Here is a 17,943-nt window from a genome sequence, read left to right on the forward strand (position 1 = left end):
GAACACACACAGGCACACACCACACACACATACACAATGAACACACACAAGCACACACACAGGCACACACAATGCACACACACAAGCACACACCACACACACACACACACACACACACACACAGGCCTTCAAAAGAAATATAATTTTTGGCACTTTTCTATTGGGGAATCATGTATAACACACAATCCTGCCTTCTAGCAGGTAGATCACAGGATATTTAATTATGTTTTTCATTCACTAAACTTGTTTTTCTGATCCTTTGGGAATGTGAAAAAATATTTGCAATGTGCACATGATTTCTCTCCCAATAGCACCTATCATCTACAGAAACAAGCCCAACTCAAGTCCTGAATGTCAGAAGGTGAATAAGGCTTGCGATTGCAATGTCAAGGTAGGATTTGGGGGTGTTTAGCCAATAAGGACAGGACTTTTTCTATCTGCAAAATGGAGGGAGGGCTGTTAACCCTTCCTTTGTTGCTATTTGGTTTTTTTTTTGTGGTTTTTATTTTGTTGTTGTTGTTTTTTCCCCTGCCATGTAGAGTTGTTACGGATAACAGCAATGACGTTTTCAGGTAATAACAGGACAGGCTTTGGTGCAGTATGAATTCACAGAAAAAAGAAGAGAGTGATAACTGATATTTTTGAGAGCCACCTGGATGCCAATCAGGGTTCAAAAGCATTGCTTATATACATTATGTCATAATATCTTCATAGCATCATTATGAATAGAATAGTTTGTCAAATGTTATTGGCACCAACCAATTTCCCCGTCCATTTCCAAAGATACTCTCATAGAGCAAGGCAAAGAAACACAAAGTACTTCTTTGTGCTTACAAGGCTACCTGAGAAGAACAACTGAAATAAAAACAGAAAGTCCTGGGCTGCAATAGAGCCCTTGCCTAGCATGTGCAATGCATTAGGTTCAATCTTCAGCATTGCAAAAATTACCCCCTAATTTTAATCTAGATACCTGTGACAGTATGCCACGAATCCACTAAGGGTTTAAGAAATATTAACACTGACACCCACTGTGGCTTACAGAAGACAGTAGATTTTCTCTCCAAAAAATAAGCCTTGAAATTCTCCGTTTTGCTGCGTTCTCAATGTTGCTTGGAATTGACTATTAAGAAATATTTCTTAATTTGACTAATAAATACCCAAACTTCAATAATGGTCTGAAACCTAAATGAATCCTCAGCATCTTACTGCTTCATTTTGTTTTCTCCAAATAAGAGCCATGTATGTTTTCAAGTAAAGGAAGCACAAAAACAGACACAATTTAGGGTGGAGATTATCAGCAACCAACATCAAATATCTTCATCTGCTCTTAAATTTGTCCAAAGCTTGAGACCGAAAGTTGCAGTTTGCTGAGCCCTGCTGCAAAACAATAATTAAGTTCCAGGATCTAATGACTCTTTAGTCTCCAGACTATTTGGTTAGTATTATTAAAGTGTGTCTTGCCACTTCACTTATATAACAGTGAAATCCTTCAAGAAACAAGGATATTTAGGACTTGTATTGAGATTATTTTAGCAGAGCATCCTTGAAAGCTTACTGTCTAATGAAATTAAATGCTTAATTAGCTCATTAATTAGGTAGCTATGAGCCAACTATGAATATTTTACATATTGGGTTTAATAAGATATTATTATAATAAAATAACAATAATATAATAAATAGTCATATAATCAATTAGCCTCACTTGAGCATTTTGAAACATTATACTGTACTTTGACCTTTTAATGATGTTAAAAAGATTATTTATCATTTGTCATGATTATAAAACACCTACGTTATTTTTCTATTTGTTGTAACTGATAAATTTCAGAAGAAAATCACCAACCATCAGCCTAATGAATGTTCCACAGTTCAATCTATCATTGCCTTTGATCAAACATTTTAAGATTTCTTTAAATACTGAGAAACTAACTGCAGAATATCTTAGTAATCTCCACTTTATACACTCAGCATTAAAACCAACAACAAATTTAAGGTGTTCCATTATTTAACGAGCCACTAACAGATATTTTAATTCACAGTTGTAATAATATAAATAGGATTTCAAATGAGACACACAAGAGCTGGAATATCGAGTTTGTGTTCTGCTACTTAGAACCTATCTTCATTTTTATACTGAGTCCTCCTTCCAGCTATGGTTAAGACTATGCCATCTACACTGTCCTAAAGACACTTGCAAGTTACATCACATTTATACATCTAACGATGTTTAGTATGATTAGTAAGGATATTTTGATTCATAGATGGTCAGTTGCATGGTCTAATTTTGAGAAGAACTAGACAAATCTTTTGACTTCAAACTGCCTTCATGGCCCTTTGTATCACTTGAAATTCTACTTTCAGGAACATTCTTCTGTACTTTTATTTGTGTCCTCTTTTAACCACAAATATCTACTTCAGGGGTCAATATTGTCCTTGCCTATTTAATGAAGTGTAACTGTATCCATAGAAATCAGAAAACTTTAAGAACTGCATTACCTCTCACAACAGCCCCATGCTTGTACTTTAAATTTCATGCAACAGTGTATCTATATGAGTTCATAAATATACATCTCCTAACATCAAGTTTCTCTTGGAACATTTTGAATATTTTCTGGGGAATAAGAAAAGGAGTACATTTCTGGTCCAAATAGTGAAAAAGTGAGTAAAGGAGAATTACTTGCAGTCTCTTAGGAGGCAACATAAATGCTTGTGGTGGGTAGCTAGGCAAGCCTTAGAGGAAAGAATGTGAGTAATGCATTTGGCCTTTTACAGAAGATGGAACAGGTGGATTGGTAATGCAGCAGGGTGGGTGGGCCTTGCAAGTTGAATTATTCAGTAGTGGCAGGCTGTGGGGTGCATGTATTGTGAAGACTGAAACAGCTACATACTACAAAGTCAGGTCAACTAATGTCCAGACAAAAATATCATCAGACTAAGTGGCTATGGTTGCCATGACATTTCACATTCATGAAAATGTATTTCTTCTTTAATGACATTAGTAGCATGCCTTTGACGAAATGGCTTATGTCCACATCTTTTAAAGCAAGCTCAGAAATCAAGACTCATTCAATGTTTTTCACACACAGCTTCCTACAATCAAAGAATGAAGAACAAGTAATCAGTTATTTCCTCTTAATAAAATAATAAAAGATGATGATAATAGTAATTATTATTCATTGTAAATTTCTGCATAATGTAGAATACAAATATAGAAGAGGTTTGCCTATGTTTTCTCATTTAAGCCTCACAACTATCCCATGAGAAGGTATCAGCCACAGTCCATATATTGGCTAGCTGAGGCATACAAGCAGGTGAAATAATCTGCTAAACTGTAATGAACAAACTTAGGTCTGAAAGCAGGCAGGTCGCAATCTAGTGGTCATGTTATTACACAATAAACTCTGTTGTTTCTGTTTAGGCATTGTTTATAACTATTAGTCATTGAACAGGTGGATATGGATATGACAATATCATTACTGACAATCTCTCTTAAGCCTTAACTGTTGTCAAAGCAATAAAATCGGCATGTAACATTGGATTTAGCTGTCAATCTTTAAAAGGCAGATCAAAGAATTTAGAAATAGTGGTGCTGGCAGACTGCAAGGTAAGCATCTGAGTGAAAGATAGGTGTGAAGCACAAGGTTTTAACCTCAGCATTCAGTAGTACGGTGATTTTAAAATTGAAGTCTACACAGCAAGACTGTCTCAAAAATAACAAGAGTCTGTCTCAAAAAGGTGGAGAACACAACAAACTTCATAAGAGTTACAGAACTATAATACAAAAATTGAAGTTACAGAACTATAATACAAAAATTGAAATGAGATCAGAGAAATAGTATAGAATGAGATAAGATATAAAGGGGCTGGGGCTACTACAGCTATGTAGGTTCTATTATATATGGTTTGTACTCTGTGTTACTTCAAGAAAGACCAATCATTTTTGGTCATTATTTTTAAACGCTGGGTATTTGAGATTCTAATAGGAAAATTGAAGTTATGAGAGTTCATGACTAATAACAGAATACTGCTAAAGATATCGGAAAAACATTACAAAATATTGGAAAAGTGTGGTATGGAGCACATCTTACCAAACATTCCTCAGGCCTATATGGTCTTCCTGGTCTGGTTCATTCCCTGCCTCCTGTAGTAAACTTTTGCCAACTGGCAATTACATATAATGAAACTCTTGCCTAAAATCTGTAATCAATTAGCAAAATTTGATTGATTACATTGCCAGTCATAGGAACTTAATGTTTTTACCTTTAAGAATGGAATCATTTATCCCAACTACCTCTCTGGAGATAGTTTAGGACAATTAAAGATTTACAAAGTTTAATTAGGTTAGGTAAAGCTCAGTACTAAAAGACACAGTGAAATGTGCACATGGTGTGTGTGTGGGGGGGGGTTAAAGAGAGGGAAGACGTTCACTGCTAAGAGTAAACATTCCAGCTCTATTCTATAAATTTTATATTATTTAAAATTTAACCACATAACTCAATGATTTACACTCCTTTTGTGATGTGGGTTGATGGGGAGTCTAATTGTTTTTCTTATCTAATTATAGCCTATCAAAGGTTCCTATTCTTAAATTGCTTATAATGTTACAGTTATGAATGTGCTAGGATTTTTCATTTTACATATTTAAAGTTAACTTTATGATTTATAACCAGTTGGTACATAACTCAATTGTTTTTGAATCAGTCATTGACTCCTGGAAGTTGAGTAGGCCCATACTTCACATTTTCACATATGATCTAAAGAGCTTCAGAGGGAAAATGATGCTTTTATTCTTGTGTGAAGTAAGTGCAAAAGATATGGTACTTTTCTAGCAATATTTTAAACCTACAGTTTAAGGGAGGAAAAATGAATAGTTTTATTGATAGTTTTGTTTCCTCATCATTTCATAACAAATCTTTTAAAAATAATTTCAAATGGCAAAGAAAGGGCAATATATAATATAATTATGCAGTAAAATGATTAATCATTATACCATGATCTTTGCCCTTCCAAATATTATTTAAATAGTCAGTACAGTAGACTCCTTAGATGGGAGGATTATTTTCCTCTTTTTTGGGCAACATTATATATCCTTTTTAAAAAATACATCTATTACTTAATTAAATCTATAAAATGCATACATATATATATATATATATATATATATATATATATATATATATATATATTCCAAAGTAATCAACTATAAGATGAAATAAGAAACCAGTAAGGATTTTGGAATTTCATTGAGTATTATTTTAAGGGCTGAGTGTACTTCCAGTACTGTTTTAGATGATTGATAAAAGCTGATGTGCATTTTATACTAAACTTCTCAAAAGAAACTAGTATTTAGAAACGGCTAGTCCGTGAAATAGCATAGTTTTGCATGCTACGCTATGGGTAACATTTATTTCTCTTTCTTTTGTTTCCCCCTCAGAATAAATGAGAGGAAAACGAGACTGACCCTTTTTTCTCAAATGCATCACTTTTTTTTTATTACCATAGTGATTATAGACTCTTATTGCTAGTTCTTTAACTATCACTGAAGAAAAATATCTCCATTCTGCCTTTGAGCTCAACACATGCATACTCCACTTTAATCACAATATGTAAACAATGCAGAGTATTTACTGGGTTAACAGCAATCACTTGACAAAGTAGGTGTAAAATGCCAAGAATAAGTAGAGTCTCGGGTAAGTTATAAAAGTAATGAGCTTCTGGGAAAGGTAGGACTTTGAGAAATGGAAGAAGACTAAGTCTCCTTCTTAGTTCAGGCAGAAATGTACAGTTTTTCCACAAAGAGAGAATAAAGGTATTTTTCTGACTATAAAGCCATGCCTGGCTTTTGTATGCCTAAAATCTGAGTACTCACAAGGCAAGAGAGTAGTGGGTTAAAGGCTAGCATGTGGTACAAGACAAGTTGTTAAGAAGTGTATAGAATGATCTTACCCTGCAACAATAAACAAAAATAAAATAAGAAATATGCTTAAAAGGCAAATGTTTAAAAATTTTTATATACAATATAGAAAAAGTCACTGATCACATAAAAAGCATCAAATTTTCCATTTTAATTTTAATGAAAATAGACATTGTACTCATTACCTGCTACTTAGTATATTGTAGGTTAGTTTATTTTTTGTTTGTTGCTTTTAACTTAATACTTTAATTCTCAATGATATTAAAGATCCTATTAGCATTGTGTTCGCTATTACATTGAGTACAATCTACTTAATCAACTTATATATTCACAGATAAGGATTATACTTTATTCATGTTTATATGGATAGATCATTATATCTTTGTTTGCTTCAATATGTATTTGCTAAATAGTTAATATATAAAATAAAGGTACTATGGAAAAGTGTTAACCTGAAAAGTTAGAGTTAAGTGACATGAAGTATAGTCCTTTATAAGCCTCTGTATTCTTTGCTGTTCACAGAGTAAATTCTAGGCAGTTCGGAGGTAGAGGATTTTCCTATCCTGGATGAAGGTTCTTGTTTTAGTCCTCAGCAGAGGAAGTTTAAAAAAAGTGGGGGGTTGAGCTGGGTAGTTATTAATATCCCTTCAAATACTACAAACTAAGAAAAACTTCAAAGATTATCTAGTTCTGAAAACTGACTTCAAATAGTAATGCAGAGATAGGAGATTTTTCTGTCTCAGAAAATAATAGCTACAGTTCTTCAACCACAAAAGAAATTGTGACACAAACAAAAACCAGTCCTCACTTCTGTCATTTTCCCATTCAGTGCCCTATATTTGAAATGATTCATCTTTTAAGGGTAAGCGGAAATGCCTCCTGTTTTTCTTTTGTTTCTTGAAGTGAACTTAAGAGATTCTTACTAGTTGGAACAAAACTAACATAATAATGGCTAGTGATCTAAAGTCAAGGGTAGTATAGCTCCAAACCTTACAAAAGGGAGTTTTCTGATGTCATAACCCACAAACTTATACTTTACTGTTAACTGAGTTTGTCACTTACCAACTTCCTTAAGCTATATAAATGTTACTTAAGGAGTAATTATTATTGATTGCTTTTCTTTCATTGAATTTTAAACCAAATACCAATGGGTGAATGTGAAGACCTCTGTCTGTAGTCCAAGAACTTGAGAAGGGGAGGCAAAAGCATTAAAAGTTCAAGGTTGTCTTTGACTACATAGGATATTCAATAGCTTAGGTTTCATAATACACACACACACAAACACACACACACATTCTAGCCATGTTTTGTTTATATAGCATGATAATATCTTAGGAAGAGAAACTGAAGGTTTTAAAAACTTTTTTAAATTTTGCAACTGTATTGCAAACCCACAGAAGTCAAAAAGGTAGAAGTTAAAAGAACTGCAATCTTTTTTTTTTTTTCAGCCATTTTTCTTTTATTTACAGTTTGTGTTCAATGCAAATCAATTCCATAACATGAGAAGTTACTATGAATCAAAGCATAAATACACAAACACAATTTACAATCAAATAGATGTACAGCATTCAGGTGTGGCAAGGGGAGTGTTCATTCACACACACAGTAGCTTCGGGTCTATGAGCTCTCCTTCCCAGGGAGGTTTCTAAAGATGGAGAAAATGACTCTGGTTATCAAGACTACTGTANGGNTAAGCATCAGTGTGTGACCATGCGAACAAAAGATTTTTTCAGGAAATGTCTAGGTTTTAGAAGGTATGTGTATATCAAGGAAANTGGAAAAACTTACGGTAGAACCAAGCCCCCTTTCAGGCACAGGACCAATAACTATCTAAAAATATGAATGGATAACCAAAGTATTCCAAACGTGACTATTCTGATCCATTGTTTGTTTTCCTCCTTTAAAAAAAAAGTATGTACAGAAATTGTATAAAAGACGTGAATTCAATGAGAGTTAGCTTCCAGTCTTCACATCCCAAATGCTGGAAGAACTGCAATCTTTACACAAAATTATTTCTACAACAGATTGTAGAGCAATTCAGCGATTCGTATTGCCACTCTGAGAACACAGGAAATTCATTGTTACTCATAATAAAAAAGAAAGTTAGAGATATTTTCTCCATTTGGCTATATATTACCTAACAGGTGCATTTATGATATTCATCCTATTTATTTTATATTAAATTTATGTTATCATGTATTCAAGAACACACACACACAGACAATTTTGTATTTTGGGTCCAGGTTTCATTTTGCAGGTTTACCTATCATAATGCAGATCAAACTGACCTCATATTTGTGTTTTCCTATCATTGAATACAGAATTTTGATATTGCCTATGTACACCACTATAACCAGACCATTTTCTGAATATTTTCTATTTAATGTACTTTTAAAATCAATTTACTATAGGGTTATATGTCAGTCAAAGAACTATACTTATATTCTAGACTGCACTTTCCCTACCTTTTACCTAACTTATTTTCTTAACAAAAGCCATATAAAGGTGAAACTACTTAAAAATAATTACATAAATAATTATTAGAGATAGGTCTAATTTTTACATAGTAATGACTTTTACATGTGGTTATAGTATACCTATATGTTTTCTTATTTGATTACAAAATACAAATTTGTAATTATTACAAAATAATTAGAGCCATATTTTAGCATCAGTTATGCAAATGAGAACGTAAAAGTAAATAAGTTTAAATATTGTGTTCATGATCACACACATAATTGTGCCATCAGATTGAAACAATACACTACCTCCTTTCTATGTTACAGACATTTTGGTGCCAATAAATACATGACACAGTTAAGAAACTGAAGGGGTTGGAGTGTTCTTGGAAGCACAGTGTTTGACTATTTTAACATGTGGAGTGCTCTGAGTTTTATCTTCTGAATCATTAAAACAAAAATTACATAGACATGTGTGTGTGTGTGTGTGTGTGTGTGTGTGTGCATGTGTGTGTATGAGAGAGACAGAGAGATAGAGACAGAGTCAGAGATAGAGACAGTCAGAGACTCTGAACTGATTAAAATAAATGATAAATCTTTGTGTTTCAGCAAAGGAGTAGACACTCATTTAGGTGTGATCACAGGTTATATAAACACAACAGATTGATGAGCAATGTGTCTTTGATGAAAAAAAACTAATAAAATCCAAATCACTTTCTGTAGAATAAATTGGGATGTCAGCCACTTCAGTGTAGTTTAGACAAGCTTGCTTTCATTTCCTCCTCTAATTTCCTCCAAAATGCCTCAATTTATTTTACCTTTTTCTAACTATTAGTCCTACCTTGTTCATTTTTACTGTGATATTCAGAGCCCATGTAACAGACGGTGTTTTCATTATTTTACAATGCAATTTTTGACACTATTATAGAATGATGATATAACAATATACATAATGCTACCCTGTAGAAGTAAACCTTCCTTATTTCTAGAGAAAACTATAAATAATTAAATTATCTTATTCCCAAATCACTTTTCAGTGTAGAATTGAATTCATTAACATCAGTGTTCCCAACTTCCAGGCTAAGATTAAATTCCATGACTAGAAATTGTCTGGTTGATTAAAGATATTCTTAGATTTAATGGAACACATAGGTGGTTAGTGCCTAAAGGCTTCAAAGGAGAAAGACGACCATGGGCACTTGTTCAACTACAGGCCATTATTCCATCCATGTGAACTTTCCTGACCCCTACATTGGAAGGTATTTTTTTTACTGGGGAATATTCTAATCAGAGAGCCTCTGAATTGTTGGGTGACCTTAGATAGTGGGAAGAAGAGAAGGAAAGATCATTTGTAATTTGTTCATGACTTCTATCAAGGCTCCCTTTTGATTCCTAATTATTTTCTTATGAAAACAGTATACAAATATCTTTCATAGTATTTTTAGTGAATTTGAAGTTGCACTATTTGTGATTATATAAAATAATTTCAAAATAATCATTCAGTTTTCCCTACTCTGGTGGATCTTAAATTATGGCACTCAGGTCTCTTGATCTGTTTTAGAAAACATGCAGAACTTTATCACCATCAGTGGAGACATACCTTTTGAAGCCTGATTTTACCTCAGATAAAGCATAACAGAGAACATACCACCTGTTCATAGAGTCACAGAACTGTCAAATCAGGATTTGATGTCCATTTACTCTGTGCTAAAGTCCCTACCATAAAGTACACTGGTAGGCAACGAGAAAATTAAGACAAAATGTAAAGAAGTACTAAATAGATGTTATATATACAATTAGAAAAGAATACCAAGTGTGGCAATTTTATTAGACAAAACAAGAGCTGACTTGAAGTGTGAGGCTCACTAAGGCTTGGATTGACACAGAGGAGAGAAAGGCAGTGTTTTAAAAATCTACAGTATTCATGTTGCACAACTTAAAAAAAGGTGCAGTATGAACCAGCTAATAGCTGCAACAGTGGCTTTGCCTCAGACATATTTAAAACAGTGGTCCACATATACCATCAGATGTTTCTTGGATAGATGAAAATCAGATCTTAGGTCTGTGGAGACAGATTATCCCTGCATTCAAAAAGAGCCATTTACACCATACTGATCTTACTGAATTTCAAAACTTTGCAACCTTCTGGTTGTTGATCGAACGGAACTGAAGTTCAATGTTCAAAGCTTTGGGGGAATATTTAACAATCATATTTATCTCAGGATATTCAAAAGAATTTCGATATCAACTCCCAGCTTTCTGCTTTACTTTAATTCAGTGGTGGTTAAGGTTTTAGTATCTGCAAGACACCCGACAAAGCACTTTTTTTACATATTTCAAGAAACAGAAACAATACCAAGTTCTAATATTGAAGGGTTAGAGTTTGGTTCATCACTGGAAGTCCAATATATATAAATCCTGTGTGAAGATTTGGCAAGAAAAGTTCACCATGCAATTGAGAAAAAGTTTACAGAGTAGATTTAAAAAAAAAAAAGATACTGTGTGTGTTGGAATTAGTAATATTGCTCCAAAGTACAAAGAACGAATACAAATTTGAATCATTTCTGTAGTGCAATTTTTACTACCACAGATAAACATGTAATGATTAGTCTACTCTTTGATAACTCACAAAGATATCCATGTAGAGAAGACATTTGTAGAAATTAATATGTAGACAAAGGAGCATTGCTTCCTGAACATGAACTTATTGATCATATGGTAAAATAGGAATTGAGAATAGTTTAGGCTACTTAAGTGGCTCAAGTGGAAATATTAAGTTTTTAATGGATAAAAATTATGAAGCTTATTTTTTTAGCAAACCCTTACATATTTGAATTATTTGCCTGTAAAGTGTAAGTAAGTAATGAGCTGTTCATTTGACTCAGATATAATCAGTTGTTTGAATATAACTGTTAATCCCTAATACCAAAAAATACTCGTTTTAAATCTATTTCACAAAGCATTTCATATTTTTCAAGGTATAGATGATGCTCTGAAAGCAACCACTCATTAAGTACTAAATGTTCTAGTAAAACAATAGAATTAAAGTAGTCTCATATTTCTGAGTGACCTCATGTTGCATATAGATTTTTGAAAATGAAAACATGAAATGTAATCTTACGTGTGTGAGCAAGGGAGAGGGAGAGAGATGGGGGCAGTCTAAGCATTCAGAGGTCCGAGGCCATTCTGCAGTCAATTTTCTCTTTCCAGTTCTATTTGGGCTTTAGGGATTGGACTCAGGTTTCCTGCCCTACACTGCAAGCATGTTACCCACTAAGACATCTTTCTGTTCTGTTATTGATTATGTCTTAAAGATGCCTACTAAGGTTAAAAGAAGGCACTTAATTAATTTTTAGTAACATGGATAGTTGTTACTTATTAGTGATGAAGCCATAGAGAGAGTTTTAGGCTCTTAACTCTGAATGCAGATTCTTTTCTCCCTTGGTCCACTGCCTCTTGAAGGCTATGTGGCTTTTAAAATTGTGGCTACATCATACTGTCCTTGAGAATCACATCATGCTTAATAAATTCAGAATGAACAGAAAATACATTTGCCTTCTTGGCTTCAAAAATTAGAAATGTAGTACAAATATGTGAATAACTTGAAGACTATGGCTTCTATTATTACTGCCATAAACATAGAAGATACACTTCTGATTGTGTAATACATGCATGCATATTCACAACAGGAATATTATTCAGAAAAGCAGAATCAATTTTGATGTTTATATTAGATGACTGAGAAGTTGATTGGACATACACACTTATTTCTGTTAGTTTTGATGTTTTAATTTGAGTAACTGAGGTCTGAAATAACTCAAGGCTGGATGCTTACTTTATAAATCACATCTCTTTAAAATGTACAGATGCAAGCATGAGTCACTAGCTACAGAAGTCCATCTTTAATCCATTATGTCATTTTCATAAGAAAACAAACCAGTGACCTTCATGTCCTTTTAAAGGCAATGACTGAGCTCCAGTAAAAATATAGTTTTATAAAATGAAATCAGTTTCCTTCTATGTTTATTTCTCCATTCATTTGTATGTGTACCTGTTATCTATGGATGGGTTTGAAACTCTTTTCAAACATTCATTAGTATATTTTCATATTGATACAGGGGAAATCAAGTCTCCTTTGTGGGTTCTTAGTCTCATTAATAAAAAAATTCAAGAATGGACTCGTGTGGAAGCACAATGGAAAATGTTACCAGAGTTTAAAAGAAAAAAATCTCAAGCTGTAAAACCACAGCAGTTGCCAGGGGAAGAAAATAGAGAAGCATAGGGGGAAAAGACCCTGCCCTTTAGGCTGGTATGCTCATCAGATAACTGGCAAACAAACAGCCACATGGCAGAAAGACAAGTTTAGACAAAACACAAGGATGCCCATAATGTTGAAGCAAAGGCCCCAAAAAGAGATGGAAAAAAAACAGGAAATAGGAATGGAGAGAGACTTATCAGTAACCAAGTCATGATTCAAACCCAGCTTTGTCCATCTACAAAGACTGGGCACACATTTTCCATTGCCCCTTGAGTGAAAAACAGCCTTCCAGTTAAAAATGTGCCAAATACTCATGCACAAAATACAACAACCACTCAGATCTAACATTGTTCTCCAGGACTGAGTTGGAACACAAGTTAGATGATAGACATCATATGACAGCTTCTCCAAATGAAGAATGTGTGTGTCCTTGAAGATCTCATTCACTTTTAAAAGTGGATGAAGAGCTATTTACTATGAGCATAAGAATGAAAATTCTATGCAAGATGTTATATATTGAGCAGAGGTCTGTTAACTAAAGTTTTATTCTTGGAGTCCAAGGTGGCAACAGTGTTAGGACAGTGACTTACTTATCTCTGGGACTTCTGCCAAAGTAAAGGACACACATACAAGGTGACAATAGAAGTAACAGAGTTTTATTCTGCCTTTCTTTATCTTGTGCCCCCAAGGGAGGAGTCAATGTTTTTTTTTTTTTGTTGTTTGTTTTTTGTTTGTTTGTTGTTTTGTTTTAAACAAAAGTAGCTTTAAGTAAAAGTACCTGTTTTGCTCAGGTATGATGTTGGCTCAGAGGGTAAAGCACTTGCTCACAAGTGTGAGGACCAAAGTTCAAACCCAGCATATATTTAAAAATATAAGTCTGATGGCATGAGTTTGATCTCCTATTTCATTACAGAAGGAGAGAACCAACTACTGAAAGCTGTCTGACTTCCACATGTGCACTGTGGCATATGTCTGACAACACACATACATCACATACACATAAAGATGATGATGATGATGATGATGATGATGATGATGATGATGATGATGACGATGAAAATAATATGATGATAATAATGATGGTGATGTTGATAATGACCTTTGAACACTGTTGCAAGTATCACTGACAGTCCATTCTATTGACATCCGCTCATCTTGACAATGAATGATAGAGTATGTTTAAAAAGGCAATATCAAATTAAGATAGCAAAGACTGCGATTTTAAAGACTGCCTGGAAACTTGAAGTGAAAGTTCTGAAAAATTAAGATAACAACACAACACAATAAAGCTGTAAGTACCATGTCCTTTAAATAACACTCAGTGAAAGGAGAACAAAATTGTTTTGAAAAGTGTGGAAGAAACAAAGAAAGTTAGAACCTATTTATTCTAGAATTTATATCAACTATGTAACTGAGAGAAACCACTGTGTGAGAGTTCAGAACAAGTTTTTGAGGATGATAAACACTTACATATGTTTTTTACCTATGTGGAGGTGCCTGCCAAACAGATGTAAGCAAAAGTGACTATCTTTAAAATGAGAACGTTTTTAATCACATAGATACCACACTTCTTTAAAAATTCATTGAAAACCCAAATAAGCAGGGAATGGACCCCTCCCCGCCCCCAGTTCACCTGTGCTGTTACTTCAATCCTTTCCTTTTAAATGAATATGATAATCTGCAGCTACTCAGAGAAGTACATTCAGTTCTTTTGTGATGTTAGTATCCTCTGGCTCAGGACTCAGTATTGGCATTTTAATGATGATTGAGCTTAAGATAGGTATGTTTTTTGGTAGGTACTTGAAAAACCTGTTTCAAGTTTTGAAAACCAATTATTTCAACTGGAACTTCTGTTTAGACTTCACTCCCTTCTTAGGAGTTTTAAAGACAATTTTGAATTGAAACTATGCTTTTGTAATAGCTTTATTAGTGTAGGCTAGGAACAAAAGAACAACAATTTGTGTAACATTTAATAAAATGTGTTAAATAACCACAAGTCATAACAAGTGCAATAATATCATACTTGAAAAACTTTTAAAAACTGAGTGCTCTAAGACATGCATTTGTATTACTATGTAGAACACAGCTGTGCTCAAGGCCATCTTGCTATCTTGAATCACTGCCCCACAAAAAGAGAGAATCAAATTTATTGTGGGACTTTAAACCTGTAATAGTTCAATAAGATAAGAAAAGATAAAAGACTTGAACTGATAATATATGTATCTTAAAATGTATCTAAAATTCACAACTGGCTCATGGGAAAAAGATACCTTCATAGATGAAAATATTGCCATAAATAAGGCTCTGAGCCATGAGCTGGAACACAGTGGTGTGTCCCTGTAATGGGAGAGAGATACATGAAAATTGCCATAAATTTGAGGCCAGCCTAAGCTACATGATTCTATTCAAACAACAACAATGAAGGAAAGAAAAAAGAAATATCATAATTAGGCTGGAAGTAGACACTTAGAAAAGAGTTAATTTTATAGTGAAGGAAGGCCTCCTTTTCTTTTTATCAGAATTAACATTTTAAAACTCTACTTGAAAACATAAGATACATCAGAAAAATCGTTTTACTTGTCAAGTTTCAGAGAAATTTGTCTATAAAAAAAAAAAAAAACCTACCAGGTTCAATGGTTTTCTTTTTCCATGAAGGAACAGAAATGCTTCATTATCTGATTATCTCAATCTCCTCATGTGAGGGAAAAACTGATATAGGTACAGAGGGAAAACCTGAAATGAACAAATCCTAGTAGTGACTTGAGAGCACTTTGTTCTGACTGCAGTAGCCAAGCGTGACCACTAGGGGGCCGCAATCCCATTTCCTCCTTCTGTGGTCACAAAATATTAAATCCCCTCTAAGGGTACTGGATAATTAGGTAAAATTAATTTAACCTGGAGCCGCAATGGGTAAGAGTAGATTACTGCAGTGTAGTCAGATGACATGCTTTGATGCAATGCAATCTATAATTTGCATCATGTAAATCGATAACAGCATTGCCAAATACTTCTTCACTCAACATAGACTCTTACCAGAAGTTGAAAATGGCTAATGATTTTGGATCGCTGCCTCCTGAAATGTGCTAAAGAGAGCAAGCTTTATGCATCTTTCCACAAAGGAAACTGATTTATTTATTATAAGCACTTTAACGTTTCCATACAACAAAATCACAATGTTGAACATTTATTCTTCACAGTCTTCACAATGAATTTCTGCACGAACTAAAGTGGCAAAAAGGTGCTCCTGCAGACTTATGAATATTAAATGTGTTTTAAAAATTAATTTAGATAACAGAGGAAAATTTTAATCAAGTTGTTTCTCTCTTATTTGAATTCACAACTATCTTAGTTTATTGTCATAAGGAATCAAAAATATAGTAGGTTCTTTGTATAATGTATTCTAACTTGGATAATATGAAATAAAATCATATCAAATTATTCAAATTGTGCCTTTAAAATTTAACATATACATATTTTATATTATGTTGTTCAAGTCAACTTACATTGATTGGTGTATGAATAAAATTAATTTATTAATCTAAATTACAGAATGTTTTCTATATACTTTTCATAATCTTAATGGTGTTCACTCCATTTTACTTAGCTCAGCAGAAATATTAACTTCGTATTTTAAGGAGATACCTGTATTTGAAACATATTGGACATGTTTGGAGTGGCTGTGGAATACATTTTTGTTTAAAACAAGAAAGTAACATTATTAAAATTTGTTTGTCCTAAAAAATGTAACAGATGGTTGTTTTTAACTTGTTTTTGCATTACAAAATAAATAGTTACAGAGATGATACTGATATGGCAAGTAACATTAAAATGATAATTGTCAGGTGCTATTTTCTTTCCCAATGGCTAAGGACCAAATGATTGAATGTGCTCTAACCTCTAATTAGAGCTCTGGAAATTGCCTTACTTACAATAACGGTTCAACTTAACATCTGGTATAGAATTTTGCTGATTCATTTAGAACACAGAATTGACATGTGATTTCTTCTTCAGCAGAAGGACATAGGTGGTGGATCTGCTGAACTGACACTTTATTTTTTAATACTTGTAGAGCTAAGCTTTCCACGCTGAGTTTGGGGATAGCATACCCATTAACATTCAGCCAGGCTTTATCTAAGAAGTAGCATAGGTACCTTGACTAAAGCCTTACTTACAGGCTGGAGAGATGGCTCAGAGGATAAGAGCACTGACTGCTTTTCCTAGAGGTCCTGAGTTTAATTCCCAGCAACCACTTGGTGCTCACAACCATTTGTAATGGGATTCAAAGCCCTCTTGTGTCTGAAGAAATTTACTCATACACACAAAATAAATAAATAATTTAAAAGAAAATAAAGCCTTACATAATTCTTAATGTTTTTTTTTTCATGTTTACTTTTAGGGTTGTCAACTAATACCTGCAAGCATAGGCCAACGAACACCTTCTTTCCAAATTAATTGTAAGTATACACATAAGCATGGCCTGAGACTTTCATTTTGGATCAATGTTTAACTATTATATATAGATGATTACAAATAGTTTGAAAACTTCGGGTTGTACACGAACTGCTAAATATATACCATTAGTGGCTTACCACATCTGAAAAAAAATAATTTGTTGAAAAATATTTTAATGCAATCTAAAATATTCAAATTATGTTTTATCAAATTATGTGTGACACAGATATCCTCACCAAGTTTCAAAACACTATCTCAAATTTGTGGTAAGTAAATATAAAATAAATTTATATACTGGGAAATTTTGGTCAATGACGAAAATCCATGATCATTTGATTTCCCATAAGTGACAAACTCATAGCTATGCTTTGAAATTAGGAGGTCTGGCTAACATTTCCTGATAGTAATTTTAGAAAGCAAATCTCATTAAATATTCTTCAGAGATGAGGCCGGGTATATCTCAGTGCTAGAATAATTGACTGGCAATGGGAAGAATCTGTGCTCCATCCCCAGTACCAAAATAAAATTATTATTATTATAATTATTATTATTAATTATCATCATCAGTTTCTCAGAGCAAGTATAAGGAAGGCGAGAACCTTTGTTATCACTCACTAATTCTGAAAACCAGTAAAGACAATCTTGTAGAAGCCACGAAAGGTAGAGAATGGTAGCAGGTTGAGGTGGTGTGTGCCTTTAATCGCAGCATTCAAGAAGCAATAGCAAACGAATTTTTGAGGTCCAGGCCAATCAGGTCTACAGATCCAGTTCCAGGACAGCCAGGTTTGCACAGAGAAACCTTGTCTTGGAAAAAGTAGGAGAGAGAGAGAGAGAGAGAGAGAGAGAGAGAGAGAGAGAGA

At 33.6% G+C, this 17,943-nt stretch overlaps 1 protein-coding gene across 1 annotated transcript in view; it reads left to right on the top strand.

Moving 5' to 3' along the window:
* Htr2c (5-hydroxytryptamine receptor 2C) overlaps positions 1–17,943 on the top strand; it is a 207,780-nt gene that overhangs the window by 2,256 nt on the left and 187,581 nt on the right. The window contains exon 2 of the mRNA XM_021188060.1: positions 17,028–17,085. The gene's annotated coding sequence lies outside the window, so the exon portion shown is untranslated. The remainder of the gene's footprint in view (positions 1–17,027; positions 17,086–17,943) is intronic.

Source organism: Mus pahari, chromosome X (assembly GCF_900095145.1).
Source record: "Mus pahari chromosome X, PAHARI_EIJ_v1.1, whole genome shotgun sequence".
NCBI lineage: Eukaryota > Metazoa > Chordata > Mammalia > Rodentia > Muridae > Mus > Mus pahari.